Source organism: Plectropomus leopardus, chromosome 4 (assembly GCF_026936395.1).
Source record: "Plectropomus leopardus strain MGB_pleo_1.0 chromosome 4, ASM2693639v1, whole genome shotgun sequence".
Lineage (NCBI taxonomy): Eukaryota > Metazoa > Chordata > Actinopteri > Perciformes > Serranidae > Plectropomus > Plectropomus leopardus.
The window spans coordinates 10,080,403-10,094,827 of record NC_142179.1 but is presented as its reverse complement, the minus strand read 5'-3'; the positions used below and the strand labels follow the sequence as shown (position 1 = coordinate 10,094,827).

At 38.8% G+C, this 14,425-nt stretch overlaps 1 protein-coding gene across 1 annotated transcript in view; it reads left to right on the top strand.

The window, feature by feature from the left end:
* LOC121944502 (transmembrane protein 132C) overlaps nt 1–14,425 on the top strand; it is a 347,177-nt gene that overhangs the window by 115,822 nt on the left and 216,930 nt on the right. The window lies entirely within an intron of this gene.

Here is a 14,425-nt window from a genome sequence, read left to right as displayed (position 1 = left end):
CTAACACTTTATGCAAGTACAACTGAACCAATCAGATGATTAATCAATTAGCTGACTGACAGAAAATTAATTGGCAACTAATTTGCTAAATGTTTATTTGGGTGATTTTTCTTGTTTTTATAATTTTGAGTTCAGGGTGGCTTTTTTTTCTTATTGAGTTTTGTGTGTTTTTTTTAATTGTCTTCTTTCTTTCTTTCTTTCTTTCTTTTTAGCTTTTTCTGCATTGCATACCTTAACGTTTAATACTTTACGTACATGTTCTTGATTATACTCACTAACAGAGTATTTTCACAGTATAGTATTAGTACTTTTACTCAAGTAAATGAACTGAATACTTCTTCCTCCTCTCCTCTCCTCTCTTCTCCTCTCCTCTCCTTCTCTCCCTCACTACATGGTACCTCCTATTGGTCCATTAAGTCGGTTAAGGCTGCGAGTCCTTTAGCACCGTTATAAGCAGCTTTTACGAGTTGGCTGCCTGGCTGTGGACTACTGAAGGATAGAATTGAATGGCACTGAGGCCCAGTGGATTTATCCATCCCTCGTATTCATAGCCAGAAGATCCTGGGCCGACACACAGAGGCTTTTCTTCACAACTCTGTTTTAATTGAAAGAACTTCTGCTTTGTTTATCACTCTTTTTGGCTGCCATGTTTGGGGCAAGGCACCGCAGGTGATACTGTTGGCTGAGCATACAACACAGAACAACCACCAAAATTAAGAGTTGAATCACCTGTTCTTACCAACGTCTTGCATCAAATGTGTCTGTGGGGCAAATTCAAAGAAGAATCAATAAATAATGCCAGCCATCTTATCAAAATATCATAATTTCATTTTTTTATTAATGTTCTTAATGTTTTCTTTTGTGTTAAACCTCGAAGCATAAAGCATTGTATTTTTACGGTAAATTTAGACCACCCTTTTTTCCTCCCAGAAATTATTATTTCTACTAGATAAAATAACTACAAACTTTTTTTCACTCTCTGAGTGGCCCAATACGGTAGCTCTCAAACTGTTTTAAATAAAAAAACACAACATGTCCTTGAATAATGTGAGTTTCCCACCATGGTACCACTACTGCACATACTTGTCACAGTGCAGCAGGAGACTACTTTAAAATAAAGTACTTTTTGCAAAATTGACATACACTCAAGATTCAATCAGTGTACCAGCAGTCCACTATCAAAACACAACTCTCCACTTGTGTGAATGCTATAGTAATTTCATTGATTTTCATCAGAGACAAAGGTGGAAAGAAGCTACTTGTAAAATTATTACACAGTACTACAGATATACCATTGCAAATGAGTCATAACCAGAAAACCTCTGCAAGACTGTATGGAAATTGGAGTACATATGACACACTTTAGCCAAAAAGGATGTTTTTCCGTACTTACGTTTCATATAAATTCCAAAAAAAAAACATAAAGAACATGACACATATGCAAAATTTAATCCATTATCACAATGTAAGTAGTGAGCATCTTTTAGCCTGGTTTTTGTAGTGTGTCCTACACTGTTGGCACTAGTTGGTCCTTGTCCACTGTCTTGTGGTCGATTCTACTAACATTGGACCTGGTGGAGCCCGTCAGAGAGTGAAACGACTCTGATTGGCAGTTCAACTCAGTGCATAAGAAGAGAAATGGAAGTGAGGAAAGTAGTAAGGGAGTGGGGGGGGATTCTGACTCGCAGGCTGCCATGGCACCTCACAAACAGCCTGTCACTCAAAGCAGCGTTACCCTCAAATTTGCATAACTTTAAGCCTTAATAAAATGTAAACAGGTGAGTTATATAAAAATTTTTACCTATAATTGTCATGAAAAAGGAAATTTGCTATAGAGGCCCAAAATCATATTTGTACCATACATGTTTATTTCTGCTGTTAATTTGGGGCATTTTGCATGTTGGCTCAAACGGATTGACTCTATTTTGGAGCCACCATCAAGTGGCCATTCGAGGAACTGCAGTTTTTGGCTGTTATGCATTGGTTTCATTTTTTAGGCCCGTAGGTTGGTATTTGTGTGTGAGCCAGTGTGAGTTTAGTAATGCCTGCACGTTGCTCCTTTATTTCCATCTCTTCCTTTCCCTCCCTCTGTCTTTGTCTCTCTCAGTGGTATGATGACCATTTGAAATTGCTCTTCACACTTCCCTGCTTCTGCCACAAACACACACTGTGAGAGACCGAGTGCAATGAACCCCCCATACACACACCCACACACTGCACACACTATGACATGAGTCACAGTCACAAAATTCACATCCACAATTCCCAAAGTCCTCCATCCCACCATCTTATCCTTGCTTCATTGGATGTTTCAGTCACTTCACCTCACCTCCTTCCTTCCTCCTACTTCTCAGAGAAGGAGTGGAAATGCAGTGGATGGACAGCGTGAGGGAAAGTGATAAGAAAACTGGAGAGAGGCGAGTTTGAATGAAAAGGGAAACATATTGTGTATTAAATTTAAATTTTTGGGCAGACATCGACTAGTAACTGTAGAGGCCACTATAATCACAGTCTTTAACAAAGTGAACAGCCAAAACACTGTTTTACTGTAAGTAATCATTTGGAAGATAACATCCTGACCTGAACAATGTGTTGAAAAAGGGTCGCGTTAGCTATACGTCTGAATTACAATAAGAGAAAGGTGATCATCTGTTGGAAAAAAAGCTATTTTGTCTTTGATGATTTATTATAATTTTAAGTAAATGAATTCATAAATATTCATAATGAATCTGGATGTAAACCGCCGCTGAATTTCATGTACTTGGTTGACAACTTAAGCTGAAAAAATAATGAATGAACTAAATAAAACAAGAACAGAACACTTTAAAACTAAGAAATTAAAATGTTTAAATAATGGTTTTGTCCCATCTTCATGGAACACCAATTAAAGAAAACCCTCTTTCATTTATTTTCGAGAAGACACTGATGGAGACCAAAACTGTACTATAATGCCAAAAAAACATTTTTTATTTTTTATATTTTGAAATGTGTTTATTTGATGCCATACACAGGTCTCATATTTTCTGTTTTAAACATGATTTACATTAGATTCTAATTTTGAACCTAAATTATCACATTTAATTACGATTTCACTTAAATATTTATTAGGTTGAATTTAACACATTTAAGTAATTTAAGTACCTGCTGACATCCCATTATTTTAAAAAGTCATTAAGTTAAGCGTTAACCATCAGTTGTGGGAGACGTACTGAAGATTGTCGTGTAGCACCCTTAAATCAATGTTTACTACAGGATGAGAATAATGTCAGATAACATTAATCATCAAAGTTACGTTCAACTGAACTGCATCAACTGCAAGTGAATGTAGTTTGTTAGTAGCAGTGATAGTTTTTTATCAATTTCTAAGAGAAATTTTCTCCCTGGTCAACTTGCTGCTGTGCTCTATGGCTGTACTCAGGGTTTGTGAAAAGTTAGAGCAAATGTGTGGTTTATGCCACCGATTACAGATTCTTCTTTCATAGTTTTCTGTCTCTCGTATGTTTAAAATGTATGATAGGGTCACAGACACAGAGTTGACTGATGGAGGCAGGTGATTTATATGAAATTAACTCATACATCCTTGTCTGCACATTCAGTGACACCCATGGAAAGATGTACTGGGCAACAGAACAGGGCTAAAGACACACAGAGGGGAGGGAAGGTGGGTGGTATAAAGAGAAAAATTGAGAAAAAGAGGCAGAAAGATAGAAATGGAGAGGGGAATATTGGGTCCAAACATTAGGATGGGATGGGGGGTTAGTGGCAGCGGAGAGAGGTGATAGTCACACCATATCTGGGGAAATGTGACTCCTCTGACCCAATGACAGGGACATCAATCAACAAGTGGTGTGTGCATGTTTGTGTAGGAGTATTGAGGATGGGGGTACAAAGAGGTCTTTAAACACACCACAGACAAGGACAAATTCAGAAGTAACTTAATCAAAATTGCAAAAGCTAATATAACAGTTGTGCCATGTTCGGATGAATTACAATTAGCAGCATTAGTCAGGGACTAAAGAGGTCTGGCAGTCAGCAGTTACATGTATGAGGTTATGAAACAACTTGAAAAAGTAAAAAAAAAGTCAGTAGGGAATGTTTATGCAGGAATTGTCGACTGCTGTTTGTAAAAACTCTTGCCACTAAAAGTGAAAGTGAAAACCAACCCCTGATTGGCTATATCTGCATTTTTTCGGGGCTCTAATTGGGATTTTTGCAGCTTCCTCTTGGATGTATGCTGCTTATGGTTTGGCACCTGGTTGCTACCTTTTAATAAACTCTCAAACTCACCTGCTCGCTGTGCCCAGGATACAAATTGGCCTTTTCTTAGGATAGAGAAGGCATGAGTGGCTATTACTCATTACCTTCATAGGTTGGATTGGAGTAGAAACTGGTTAGCGTAAGGGTGAGAATGCCAGGGTAACACAGAGTAAGGCTGGTCATGCTTTCAGTATCCTAGGAAATGCAAATTCACACCCAGAACAATGCAATGATTTATATAATATCTAACAAATTAGCACCATAAAAACTGCATTGTCATGATACATTCTCAACATAAACTCACATACTTAATGAAAAATTATGTAGGTTAGGTTCAGGAAAAGAAACGTGGAGACAACGGACCTCAAAATATCTCAAAGTGCTCTTGGTTTCACACAGGACACAAACATCTACTCTCTAAGGGAAAGTCCTGTGTTTGTTTAACCCATCCACCACCCAAACCTGACTTCTTAGGCAGACTTTCTCTGTTTTTACTACTTCCTTCATTACTCACATCAACTCATGGTCGCATTATTGCAGCCTTTCTTATTACGTGGTTTATATACAAACTACTGGCTCATGATTACATGTGTTATGCGCAAATTCTGGTGCATTACTTTTTGTTGGTATACTATACATACAAGCAGTGCATCAGATCAGCCTGCCAGGACAGAAATGTCCTGTACACGGCAAAATAACAAGAAAATACAGGGAGAGGGAGAGTGTCTGCAGATAAATACACCTCCATGCACAATGGCTCAATAGTGATTATTGAGAAGGATTACTTTTGTATGAGTTTTTAGGAATATCCTGCATGGTATACCTTTAAAACATCACAACATACAGCAAGCTCAGACAAACTGCCTCAAGAAAGAAGGATAGCAGTAACTAACAGATACAGGTGGGAAAATATGAGGGGCATCTTGAATTTTAATATAATACATCAATATCACAGTCTTAAAGACTAGCTGAGCTGTATCAATACCTCTCTCGTTCAGTCTTGACAACCTTATCCATTATAAGCACTCTTGTTTCCAGTTTCTTGCAGGGCTATTGCACTGGGTTTCATAATATTTTAGGTATTGTGCTTACTTTCTCCAGCCCCTGTACTACTAATTGGCATCCATCTTTATCTGTCGCAATAATCGTATATTTTACTAGAAATACAGCTTTTAGGAGATTGGCTCAGTTGTCAAATCCCCCAAAATGTCTTGAAACATATCCCAGCTAGTAACTGTGATCAAAATATTAACAGTGTGTTGACCCTTTTGGAGCCAGTGTAATGAAATCAGGGAATGTACTTCTAAATTACCACCAAAGTCATCCACATGTCTCCAGTAAATCATTAGCAATAGGTGCTGCATGCTAAGACTTTATAATGTCGTGAGTGACCACAGGTAACTTCAGTGACCTAAAAACTTTCATCTAATCAAAGTTTTTAAAGTGGTAATCTCCAGCAAAATTGGATCCTACATTTCTCATAATGCAATATATTTTTTTCATTAGACCCTTTGGCAGAAGGGGGCATGTCTTTTAAATGCTACTCTCCCATTTTGTAAAGCAAGCTTTCATTTATACATTCAGTCTCAAATCTAGAGAACTCAACAGGGGTCATTTGTGAAGCTCCTCCAGAGCCACAGAGGACATTATTGTACACCAAGCTCAGCAGCACTCCCCATGGTTAGTTAGGTGATATTCATTTGGGAAATCATCAGAGTTCCTTTTAACATTTAAAAAATGAGCACCAGTTAGGAGACACTGTGCTGGACTGGAGATGGAGAGACAAGCTGAGAGGACGAGAGACAGAGAGAGACCACCAAAATAAATGTGTGCTTGTGATGAATGTTCTGCTCAAAAATAGAAAGCTCATCCCTCTCTCATCCTCTCCATCCTCTTTCACCCTATTACCTCTCCTCCTCAACACTCTTTCCTTCCTTTCTTCCACATCTCACGCCATCTCCGTCTATATATCTCCCCGTATCCATCTGTATCTCTCCCATCTCTTTCCGTCTCTCTCTCTCAGATAGTGTGCCATCTGTGTGATCAATGGAGTTAATTCTTTTCAGGAAATTCTTCCGTGATGGATTTTTCTTTGCTGTGCTCTGTCTGCACTATATTCTTTATTTTTTTCTTTTTTTGTCCAGGTGGAGGGTGGGGGACAATTTACTCTTGTGGATAGAGGCTTTGACTGAAGCAAAAGAAAACTGATGTTTTCATGCTTTTTCATCAAACACTCGTCAGTTTTAGACATTTTTGTATTCTAACAATCACAGATGTCGAGAAGCAGTTGCAGAAATATTTTACTTTTTATTGTGTGCTTCAAATAGCTTCGATTAATAGGCAGCTCTACGAATACAAGGAGTAACTGTTCAAGTGTACACAATAAAAACCTTAAGCAAGAAAAATAGGAGGACTGGCATGGAGGACAAAACAGATGGAGGAGAGCAGAGAGTGGAAGGAGAAGTAGTTTGTAAAAGGTTGTCATATAATAAAGCAAAATTGGGAGTAACAGGAAATCAAAAATTACATTCTGGAGCATTTTGACACCTTCTGCTTTGGCAATGCACGGCAACCTTGGACCATGCCAATGCACCACCTGCTAAAAAATGAAACTGAAAATATGCAAAGAAAGATTTAAGGTCTAGTGTTTAGGATTTAGGGGGACATAGTGGCAGAAACTGAATAAAACATAATAAGTAATGTTTTCTTTAGTGTTTAATCACATGAAAATATGGGGGGGCATTCATATAGGCAGCAGGTCCTCGTTCATGAAGACTGCCATGTTGCACCACCATGTTTCTACAGTAGCCCAGAACGGACAAACCAAGCACTGAGCTCGATATCGCCAGTCGCGTTTTTGCATTTTCAGGTTTTCACATTGGTCACCATAGTTAGCAGGCCCTCCATGACAAGCAGCGTCTGAAAAACTTTTTTTTTATTATTTTGAAACTACTGTATTCAGTGTTTTTACCGTTTTAAATCACTGAATCTATTTGTTATGAAGAGGAAGAGCTCTCTATGGATAATTCAGCTCCTGGTGACAACTCCCTAAACATCTGGACTTTAAGTTATCAGAGAAAAGGGGCAGCACAGATTAGCAGGTGTGGAGTTAGTAGCCCATGTCCAACATGTTAAACAGCATTTGAAAAACACTGCTTTGTTACATGAAACTGCTTTATTTAGTATTTTAATTGTTTAAATCACAGGGCTGTTTGTTTTGAAGGGAAAAAGACCTCTGCAGATAATTCTGTTTCGGTTTAGCGGCCCATGTCTGACATGTCAACCAGCATTGGAAAATATTGACTGATATTTAACGTGAAACTACTTTTTTCAGTATTTTTACTGGTTTACATCACTGAGTTCGTTTGCGGAGAGACTTGTGTGGATAATTCGGCTCCCGGTAAAAACCTCTTGAACAATAAGCACTGAAGGAATTCTAACCAGGAGAAGTTTAAGCTGGTTGCAATCTGCAATACTCACCCATAGATTTCACTAAATTTCCCCAAAGCTTACACACTGAGCCTTTATGAAGCTATGGATAACGTGTGTGAAAGTGTTCACATTCAAGCTCATGTTTCTGCTGCGTGCAACAATTTGCCGTTGCAGAGAATGCTGTTGCAATATTGAGTTTGTCTTACTTGTCTAAACACACACAGGCACACTTCCAGACAGGCTGATGTGAAAGATAGCCCTGATCATGTGTGTGTGTTAACTGCTTCCCTCTAATTAAATATAAAAATCTGAGTCAATATTTAACCAACACAATACCATGCAGCACTGATACCTTTATCACGTCTTGGTATCTCTCCCGCTCACTCGAAACCCATCTTGCTTTGGGTCTCGCTGTCTTTCCTCCTTTCTTTTTCTTCCTGTCCTACACGCTTCACTGTGTTTTGATTATTGGCTGTGTGTGTGTGTGTGTGTGTGTGTGTGTGTGTGTGTACTTGGAAATAAAGCAGGATGGGCATTTTTTGGGGGGGGAGAGGGATCACAGATGGGCCTTGTCAAATCTCTGTACATCTGGCTTTATTCCTGTCCAATTTTCCACACGCATATAAACGCGTGTGCGCGCGCACACACACACACATTTTTAGATGCAGTATACTTTGTCTTACTTATGGCTCACCTATAAAAACCTATTCATATATGCACAGTTACACTTATGCATGTCGTACAAACACATACATGCACATAAAGGGATCCACTAGAGAACTCATAAATCCACACACAAAGGCACTTAGAAAAACACATACACACACACACACTGTGCAGCAGGACACAGCGGGTATGGACTCCTGTTGTGGTTGGTGGTTGCCAAAGTAATGATGCCAGGGAATCTGGACCATGCCAAGTTTAATGGTAGCCAATGGCACACCAGTGTTTGGATGCCAGATTTGAAAGGGAACAACCCTGACTTGTTGTATAGCGCCACCTATTGAGCTGATCTTGGCCTGCTGTTCATGTCCGTAAATTATATTTACATACTAACTATTTCAGTTCAGGGAGTCTCTGTCCAGGAAAAATTTTGAATATTTCCAGAACACAACAAGCTATCAAGAGTCAACAGCAAGTCAAAATATGGTTTATTTAAAAACCATGATAACGAATAATTAAAGAAAAGAAATATGACCTAATATGAAAGGAGTACATTTGTTTCTTATATTAATTATTAATATATTAATGATTCTATCCAAGGGTCAACCTTTGCCTGCATGAGAAAGCTCTGCATGTGTGTGTTCGCCTGTGTGTGTGTATGTGTGTGTCAGCTGTTCGAGGTCCCTGTCCGGGATTGGGACATATGCTTCATAAGACTCCCGTGGACACACACAGACACAGGCGTTTGCATCTCAAGGACACCCATAATAATGAGAAAAGAATAAAAAAAAAAAACCCTAAAGCTTACTGAGACTAATGTGCTGATGTTTTTTGACCACACGACCTATCTGTCAATCAAAAGTGAATGATAACAAAGTACAATTGAAAATTAATCCTGGCTTTGTTTCAACCAGCCTTTTTTGCATGTGACTTTCAACCTCTCAGTATGGATGATGAGGTCCAGAACATGCAGTGTTTGCCTTCTGTGACCCTGCAGGCATAAATGTACACAATGTTGACCTCTAATCCTACTTTATTTCATGTTTGATTTTATTTAAGTATGGATAAAGCCAAAGAAGCTTTATATTTTACCTCATTATTATAATGAAAGAAATGTGTTCTTTCATGGCCCTTCAAAGTTTGCTTCACCAATAACTGTCTCCCTCATATGACACATGACCAAGCACATAACACTTGTGAATTTTAGTTCAGAATTTAGTTTTTTTTTTTCTTCTTTCTCTGGGTTTTTCCCCTTTTGTCTGCAATGTCAACTCCAAAACTTTATTAACACAGTGCCATGCACAATATTGGTGCAGGAGGGCATATCTGTCTATTCAAAAAGTTGCTTGAATTCTTCAGCGACAAAGATTCAACCATTCAATTTGGTGTCATTTGTAGTGAAGTTTATGCAGTCATCCTGTGTGACATAAAAATGCCAGCATCTCGAATCTGTCACACTGTACTTTTTTGTTCATTTTTTTCAATCTTCTCCCCCTCTTTTCCCATTTTGTCTCACTCCTTTTAGTTTCTCCTTGTCTTCTGTCTCACCCTCCTTTATGCTATTTTCCCTTTGTGTTTCTCTCTACGCATCACCACCCCCCTGTCTCTCTTTCTCCTTTTTCCTGTCTTTCTCACTCCAAACTCATCCTTACGTGCCCACACACCATAACCAAACCAGCCTGCTTATTCATGTTGCACTGAGGTATCACTTTATGTCTCTGCTATTATTTTTTTGTGAAGTCGCCTCAGTATGACTTGCCCCAGACAGCGCTATGCTGTCCCACCCTCATTATATTTTCACACTCCGCTACCCTAGGACACAAGGAAACACACACAAACACACACACACACACACACACACACACACACATACATTTCAGCTCCAGCCCACTTCTGTTTGTGTGTGTTTCGTTTGTGCCAGCGTGAGTTCCTTGGTGTGTTAAAATGGAAATCCCTCTGTCTATTTTTGTCATGAAATGCACTATTTTTTTATGATTTTTCTCTGTAGACTTTTTACAGCAGTAGCCATTTAATATATTCATGTTCCGTAAATGCCTTTTCTACAGTGTGCTTACTTCGGTTGTTAGTGGTTCCCATTCCCAGGTGCATTTCTACACACTGCACTGCACATGTCAAATCTCTGTAAATGTGTGTTGTGTAAAAATTTGGTGGTAAGCCTGTTAACTACTATTGCTGAATCACAGACTGCAAAGACATGGCCTTCATTAGCTTTATAGCTAACTAACCGTAGCTCAGCTTCTCAGCGGTTTTCCTGACAAAGATTGTTTTTTAGTGTTGTGTCGTTTACAAAAGTTTGGTTCAAACAGACAAATCTTTAGGGTGGACAAACTGAGCTGAATCACTTCCTGAAACGATCCATTTCAGTTCAGTTGAGCTCTGTCAATAGCAAGCGTACATGCAGGGCCACACTGAGTAAGTGATTGCATGTTCTGTAATTCATTCACTGAATGTACTTCACATTAAATGTACAGTAAGTCCTGAGTGATAATCAGTGAGTCGCTCAAGCTCACACCTCTCAGTCTCTCTCATGTCGTGAAATCTCAAGGTAGAAACTAGTACTGAATATTTTATTTATTAGTAGACCTAAAAAATGTGTATGTTGAATATAATAGAGTGGGACTCCAGCTTTGAGTTTGCAAATGGTATCTTTATCCAACTAAATCCCTGCCTCACTGGCTTATCCCTCATAAATGACCACAGTTCACTAGTTAGTGAGCTGAAGTAAACATTAGGCCATGTTTCAGTTTTGTGAGTGGGACTACGCAGTGGGAGCTCTGGTCAAGTGCTAATTGTGAGCAGTACATGTTCAGTTATTCGTTCACTGAGCATATAGTGAGCTTAAACCCTGTGAGGTCATAAGAGGTAGAGTCATTGGGGCTCATTTACTAATATGTGCATAGAAACGTTCTTACTCTGCGCATAAAAATAAGTGCACCGCAAAATTTACCACACGACTCATGAAGCATGCGCACCAGCTGATTTTGTTCTTACCTCTGTGCGTATGTTGGTAAATCAGAATCATTCTAAGATGGCAGGCTTGTGCCCGCTGTCTGTGATCAGCATGCTGCCTCGCCCTCATTTATCTACATAAGGAAATACATTAGCAGTGAGGTGCATCATGGAGAAAATGATGAAGTTGTTTCTGCGCATATTAAGGCTCTAACACAACAGTGTCGGACCATCAGCGACCATGAGCGTCTGTAAATGTAATGGCAGTCAGAAACAGCTGGCTACAAATACATACACAAACATATGCGCATTTTCTTTAAAATAAAAACTGGGACACTCAGTTTTCATAGTTGATCATTTTAATAATAATTGATGTGGATGAAAGGGTGTCAGTTTCATAGCTGTTTAATACATTTGATTAAGTAATCAGTAAATTAACTGTTTTAAAATTTGTCTATAGCCTTTTTAAATTATTACGGTTTGAATATGTCACACATTTAGTTACAAAGTTTTTATTTACATTTTCTAAGTAAGCCAAACCATCATCATTTGCATGAACACATGGTCTGAGGCAGTTCTAAATTTTTTCACAGAGTATGAACAAATTCAGGTAAGAAAATACTGATTAATTACAGACTTGTGCATACAGATTGTTTGTGAACGAGGCCCATTGAGGGGAGATACATTCCCTCTCAGTGGCTGCAGCAGGGATTACAAACTATCATGGCATCCAGTAAAAGACTACAAGACCCACAATAAGCCAGAAGGCAGGCAGCCAGGGCACTGATTGCTACCCAGCTGAAACAAATCAGCTGATTGTGGCGGAGCTGGAAGGGAGGGGGAGTCAGTGGCTGTTGAAGAGAGGGGAGTGATTGAGACAGACAGAGAAGAACAGAGTTTTTAGTTATGTTACCCAGGAGACAGTGAGCTGGAGTTTTGATTTACATAACTGTTTTTTGTTTTCTGTTACTTCTGTCTCAAATAATAAGTTGACATTGTAAAGAAGAGTGAATACACTGAGCTTAAGTCAGAAAGCATCGTTTTGATTGTCTTCATTTCCTGCACCTACACCTCAAAAGCTCCAGGAAAAAAGCTCCCGACCTCTCGAGACATCACAGCCCTGAGCGAGTCGCTCAAGCTCACCTTTTTCTCTCCCTCTGATTTCTGGAAATCTGGAAGTAGAAGCAATACCAAATATTTTATTCAGTAATTAGGTGTTGTGAAAATGTGCATGTTGCACAAAATAAGGTAGGGCTTAACTTTTAGTTTGTACACAATACCCTTATCCAACCTGATTAAACTTTTAGCTGTGTTTCAGTTCAGGTGTATGTTGTTGGAGCTCTGGGCCAGCATTAAACAATTCTTTGCACAAATCTTTTAACAGAACCTTTTGTATAACTCTTTTTAAGGAACAGATTCTATTTATTGAGTACACTGAAAAGTATGGCTTCTCTGCCCATCACTGCTTGGCCAAACACATCAAACTTAACTTTTTAATCTGCTTAAAAAACTTAACTTCTTAATCTTCTTAGCAGTGGAAACTAAAGGCTGATTCAAATATCTACATTTATGAAAGCGTTTAAGAAGGCACAGATAGATGTAGATGCAGTCCCTGAAGGCTCGGCTTCAAATCTTTGTTTGACATCTTGAACATTGAACATTCAAAACTTTAATGACCAGTGTATTATAATCATTGGGATATATTGGCAGACATGGAATATGATATAATACGTTTTCTTTAGGTGTAATCACCTGAAAATAAGAATTGTTTGCTTCTCCTAACCTTAAAATGAACTGTTTATATCTACATAGGGAGCGGGTTGTAGAGACTGACATGTTGCACCGCCATGCTTTTATAGTAGCCCAGAATGGTCAAATTAAACACAGGCTCCAGATGCGGCCATCTGCTTTTTTGTGGCAGCCACCGTAGTAAGAAGCCTAAGTGCAATGAGCAGCGCTAAAGTTACAAGGTTTGTGACGTGAAAGTGGTTTATTCAGTGTTGCTAGTGGTTTAAATCACAAAGAAAAACAAAAAAAAAACCCTGCCATCATCTGATTCTGATTAAAATGTTGCTAAAACCTCATTGTTGCAAAGAAGTAGCTGACACGCCCTTTATCCAATGCAGCTCCACCCACTTTATACTTGTGAGAAGAGTACAGAGAAAAAAACAACAGAAATCTCAAATGTAAAATAACCAAAACTAATTTTGGCAAAACATAGTGTGTTTGCATAGTTCCCATGACTCCTATTGTGAATCTGAAAAAAAAGAATTTCAGTCCCTAAAATGAAAAAGAATTTACCAACTCTAACTAGCTTTCATGGTAGCTTAACCTCATACCCGGGCCATAAAAGTAGCAAGCTCTTACTGGACTTTACAAAACCATCATGGCTCGTGTTAGCATTTAGCTCATATTCAAAGAGTTAACAATAAGTGATCAGTCCGGTAGCTCTATGCCTTGCACAATATAATGCTGACCAACCAAATGGCAGATGAATAACAAACACTGAGTGATGTAGGATAACGAGAAGGGATAAAAACTCCCTCCCATCACTGCGCAGTCACTGCAACCCCTTGTCCTTTCTGGAAATGAGATACTGCCCCAAAACCCCGGTAATCCCCGGCTCCAAACACTCCCAATCTTTGCGAAATGTCTGGTAAATACACTCGGAAATGAATAAATATTGGATGTAAATATATGGAAATAAACTACCAAAGAGCAATGTGTCATTTTTGATATATGCTGGTGTAATGCCTTTTGAATGGAGATTTTAAATAAAGTGATGCATTAATGTAGAGCCCTGTGTGATGCTGAGTCGATCACTCTTGTATACTTGACTGCTGATGTGTTTATGCTCATTTCTCCTTGTAGAGAAACTGTGAAGAAACACTGTACTGTTGTGTATGTTGTGGCAGCAGTTTGTAATGCATGTGTGAATCTATGTGAAAAAGTTGAAAGATGTGCGCATGCGTTTATATCAGTGTGTGTATCCACTAAAAATGCATTTCGCAGGTCAATGAGTCTCAGATTTACGCACTGTTTGTTGACTTGACTTTAATAGATGATTTGGATGCTTTGGTTTTCAGTTACAAATGACACTAAG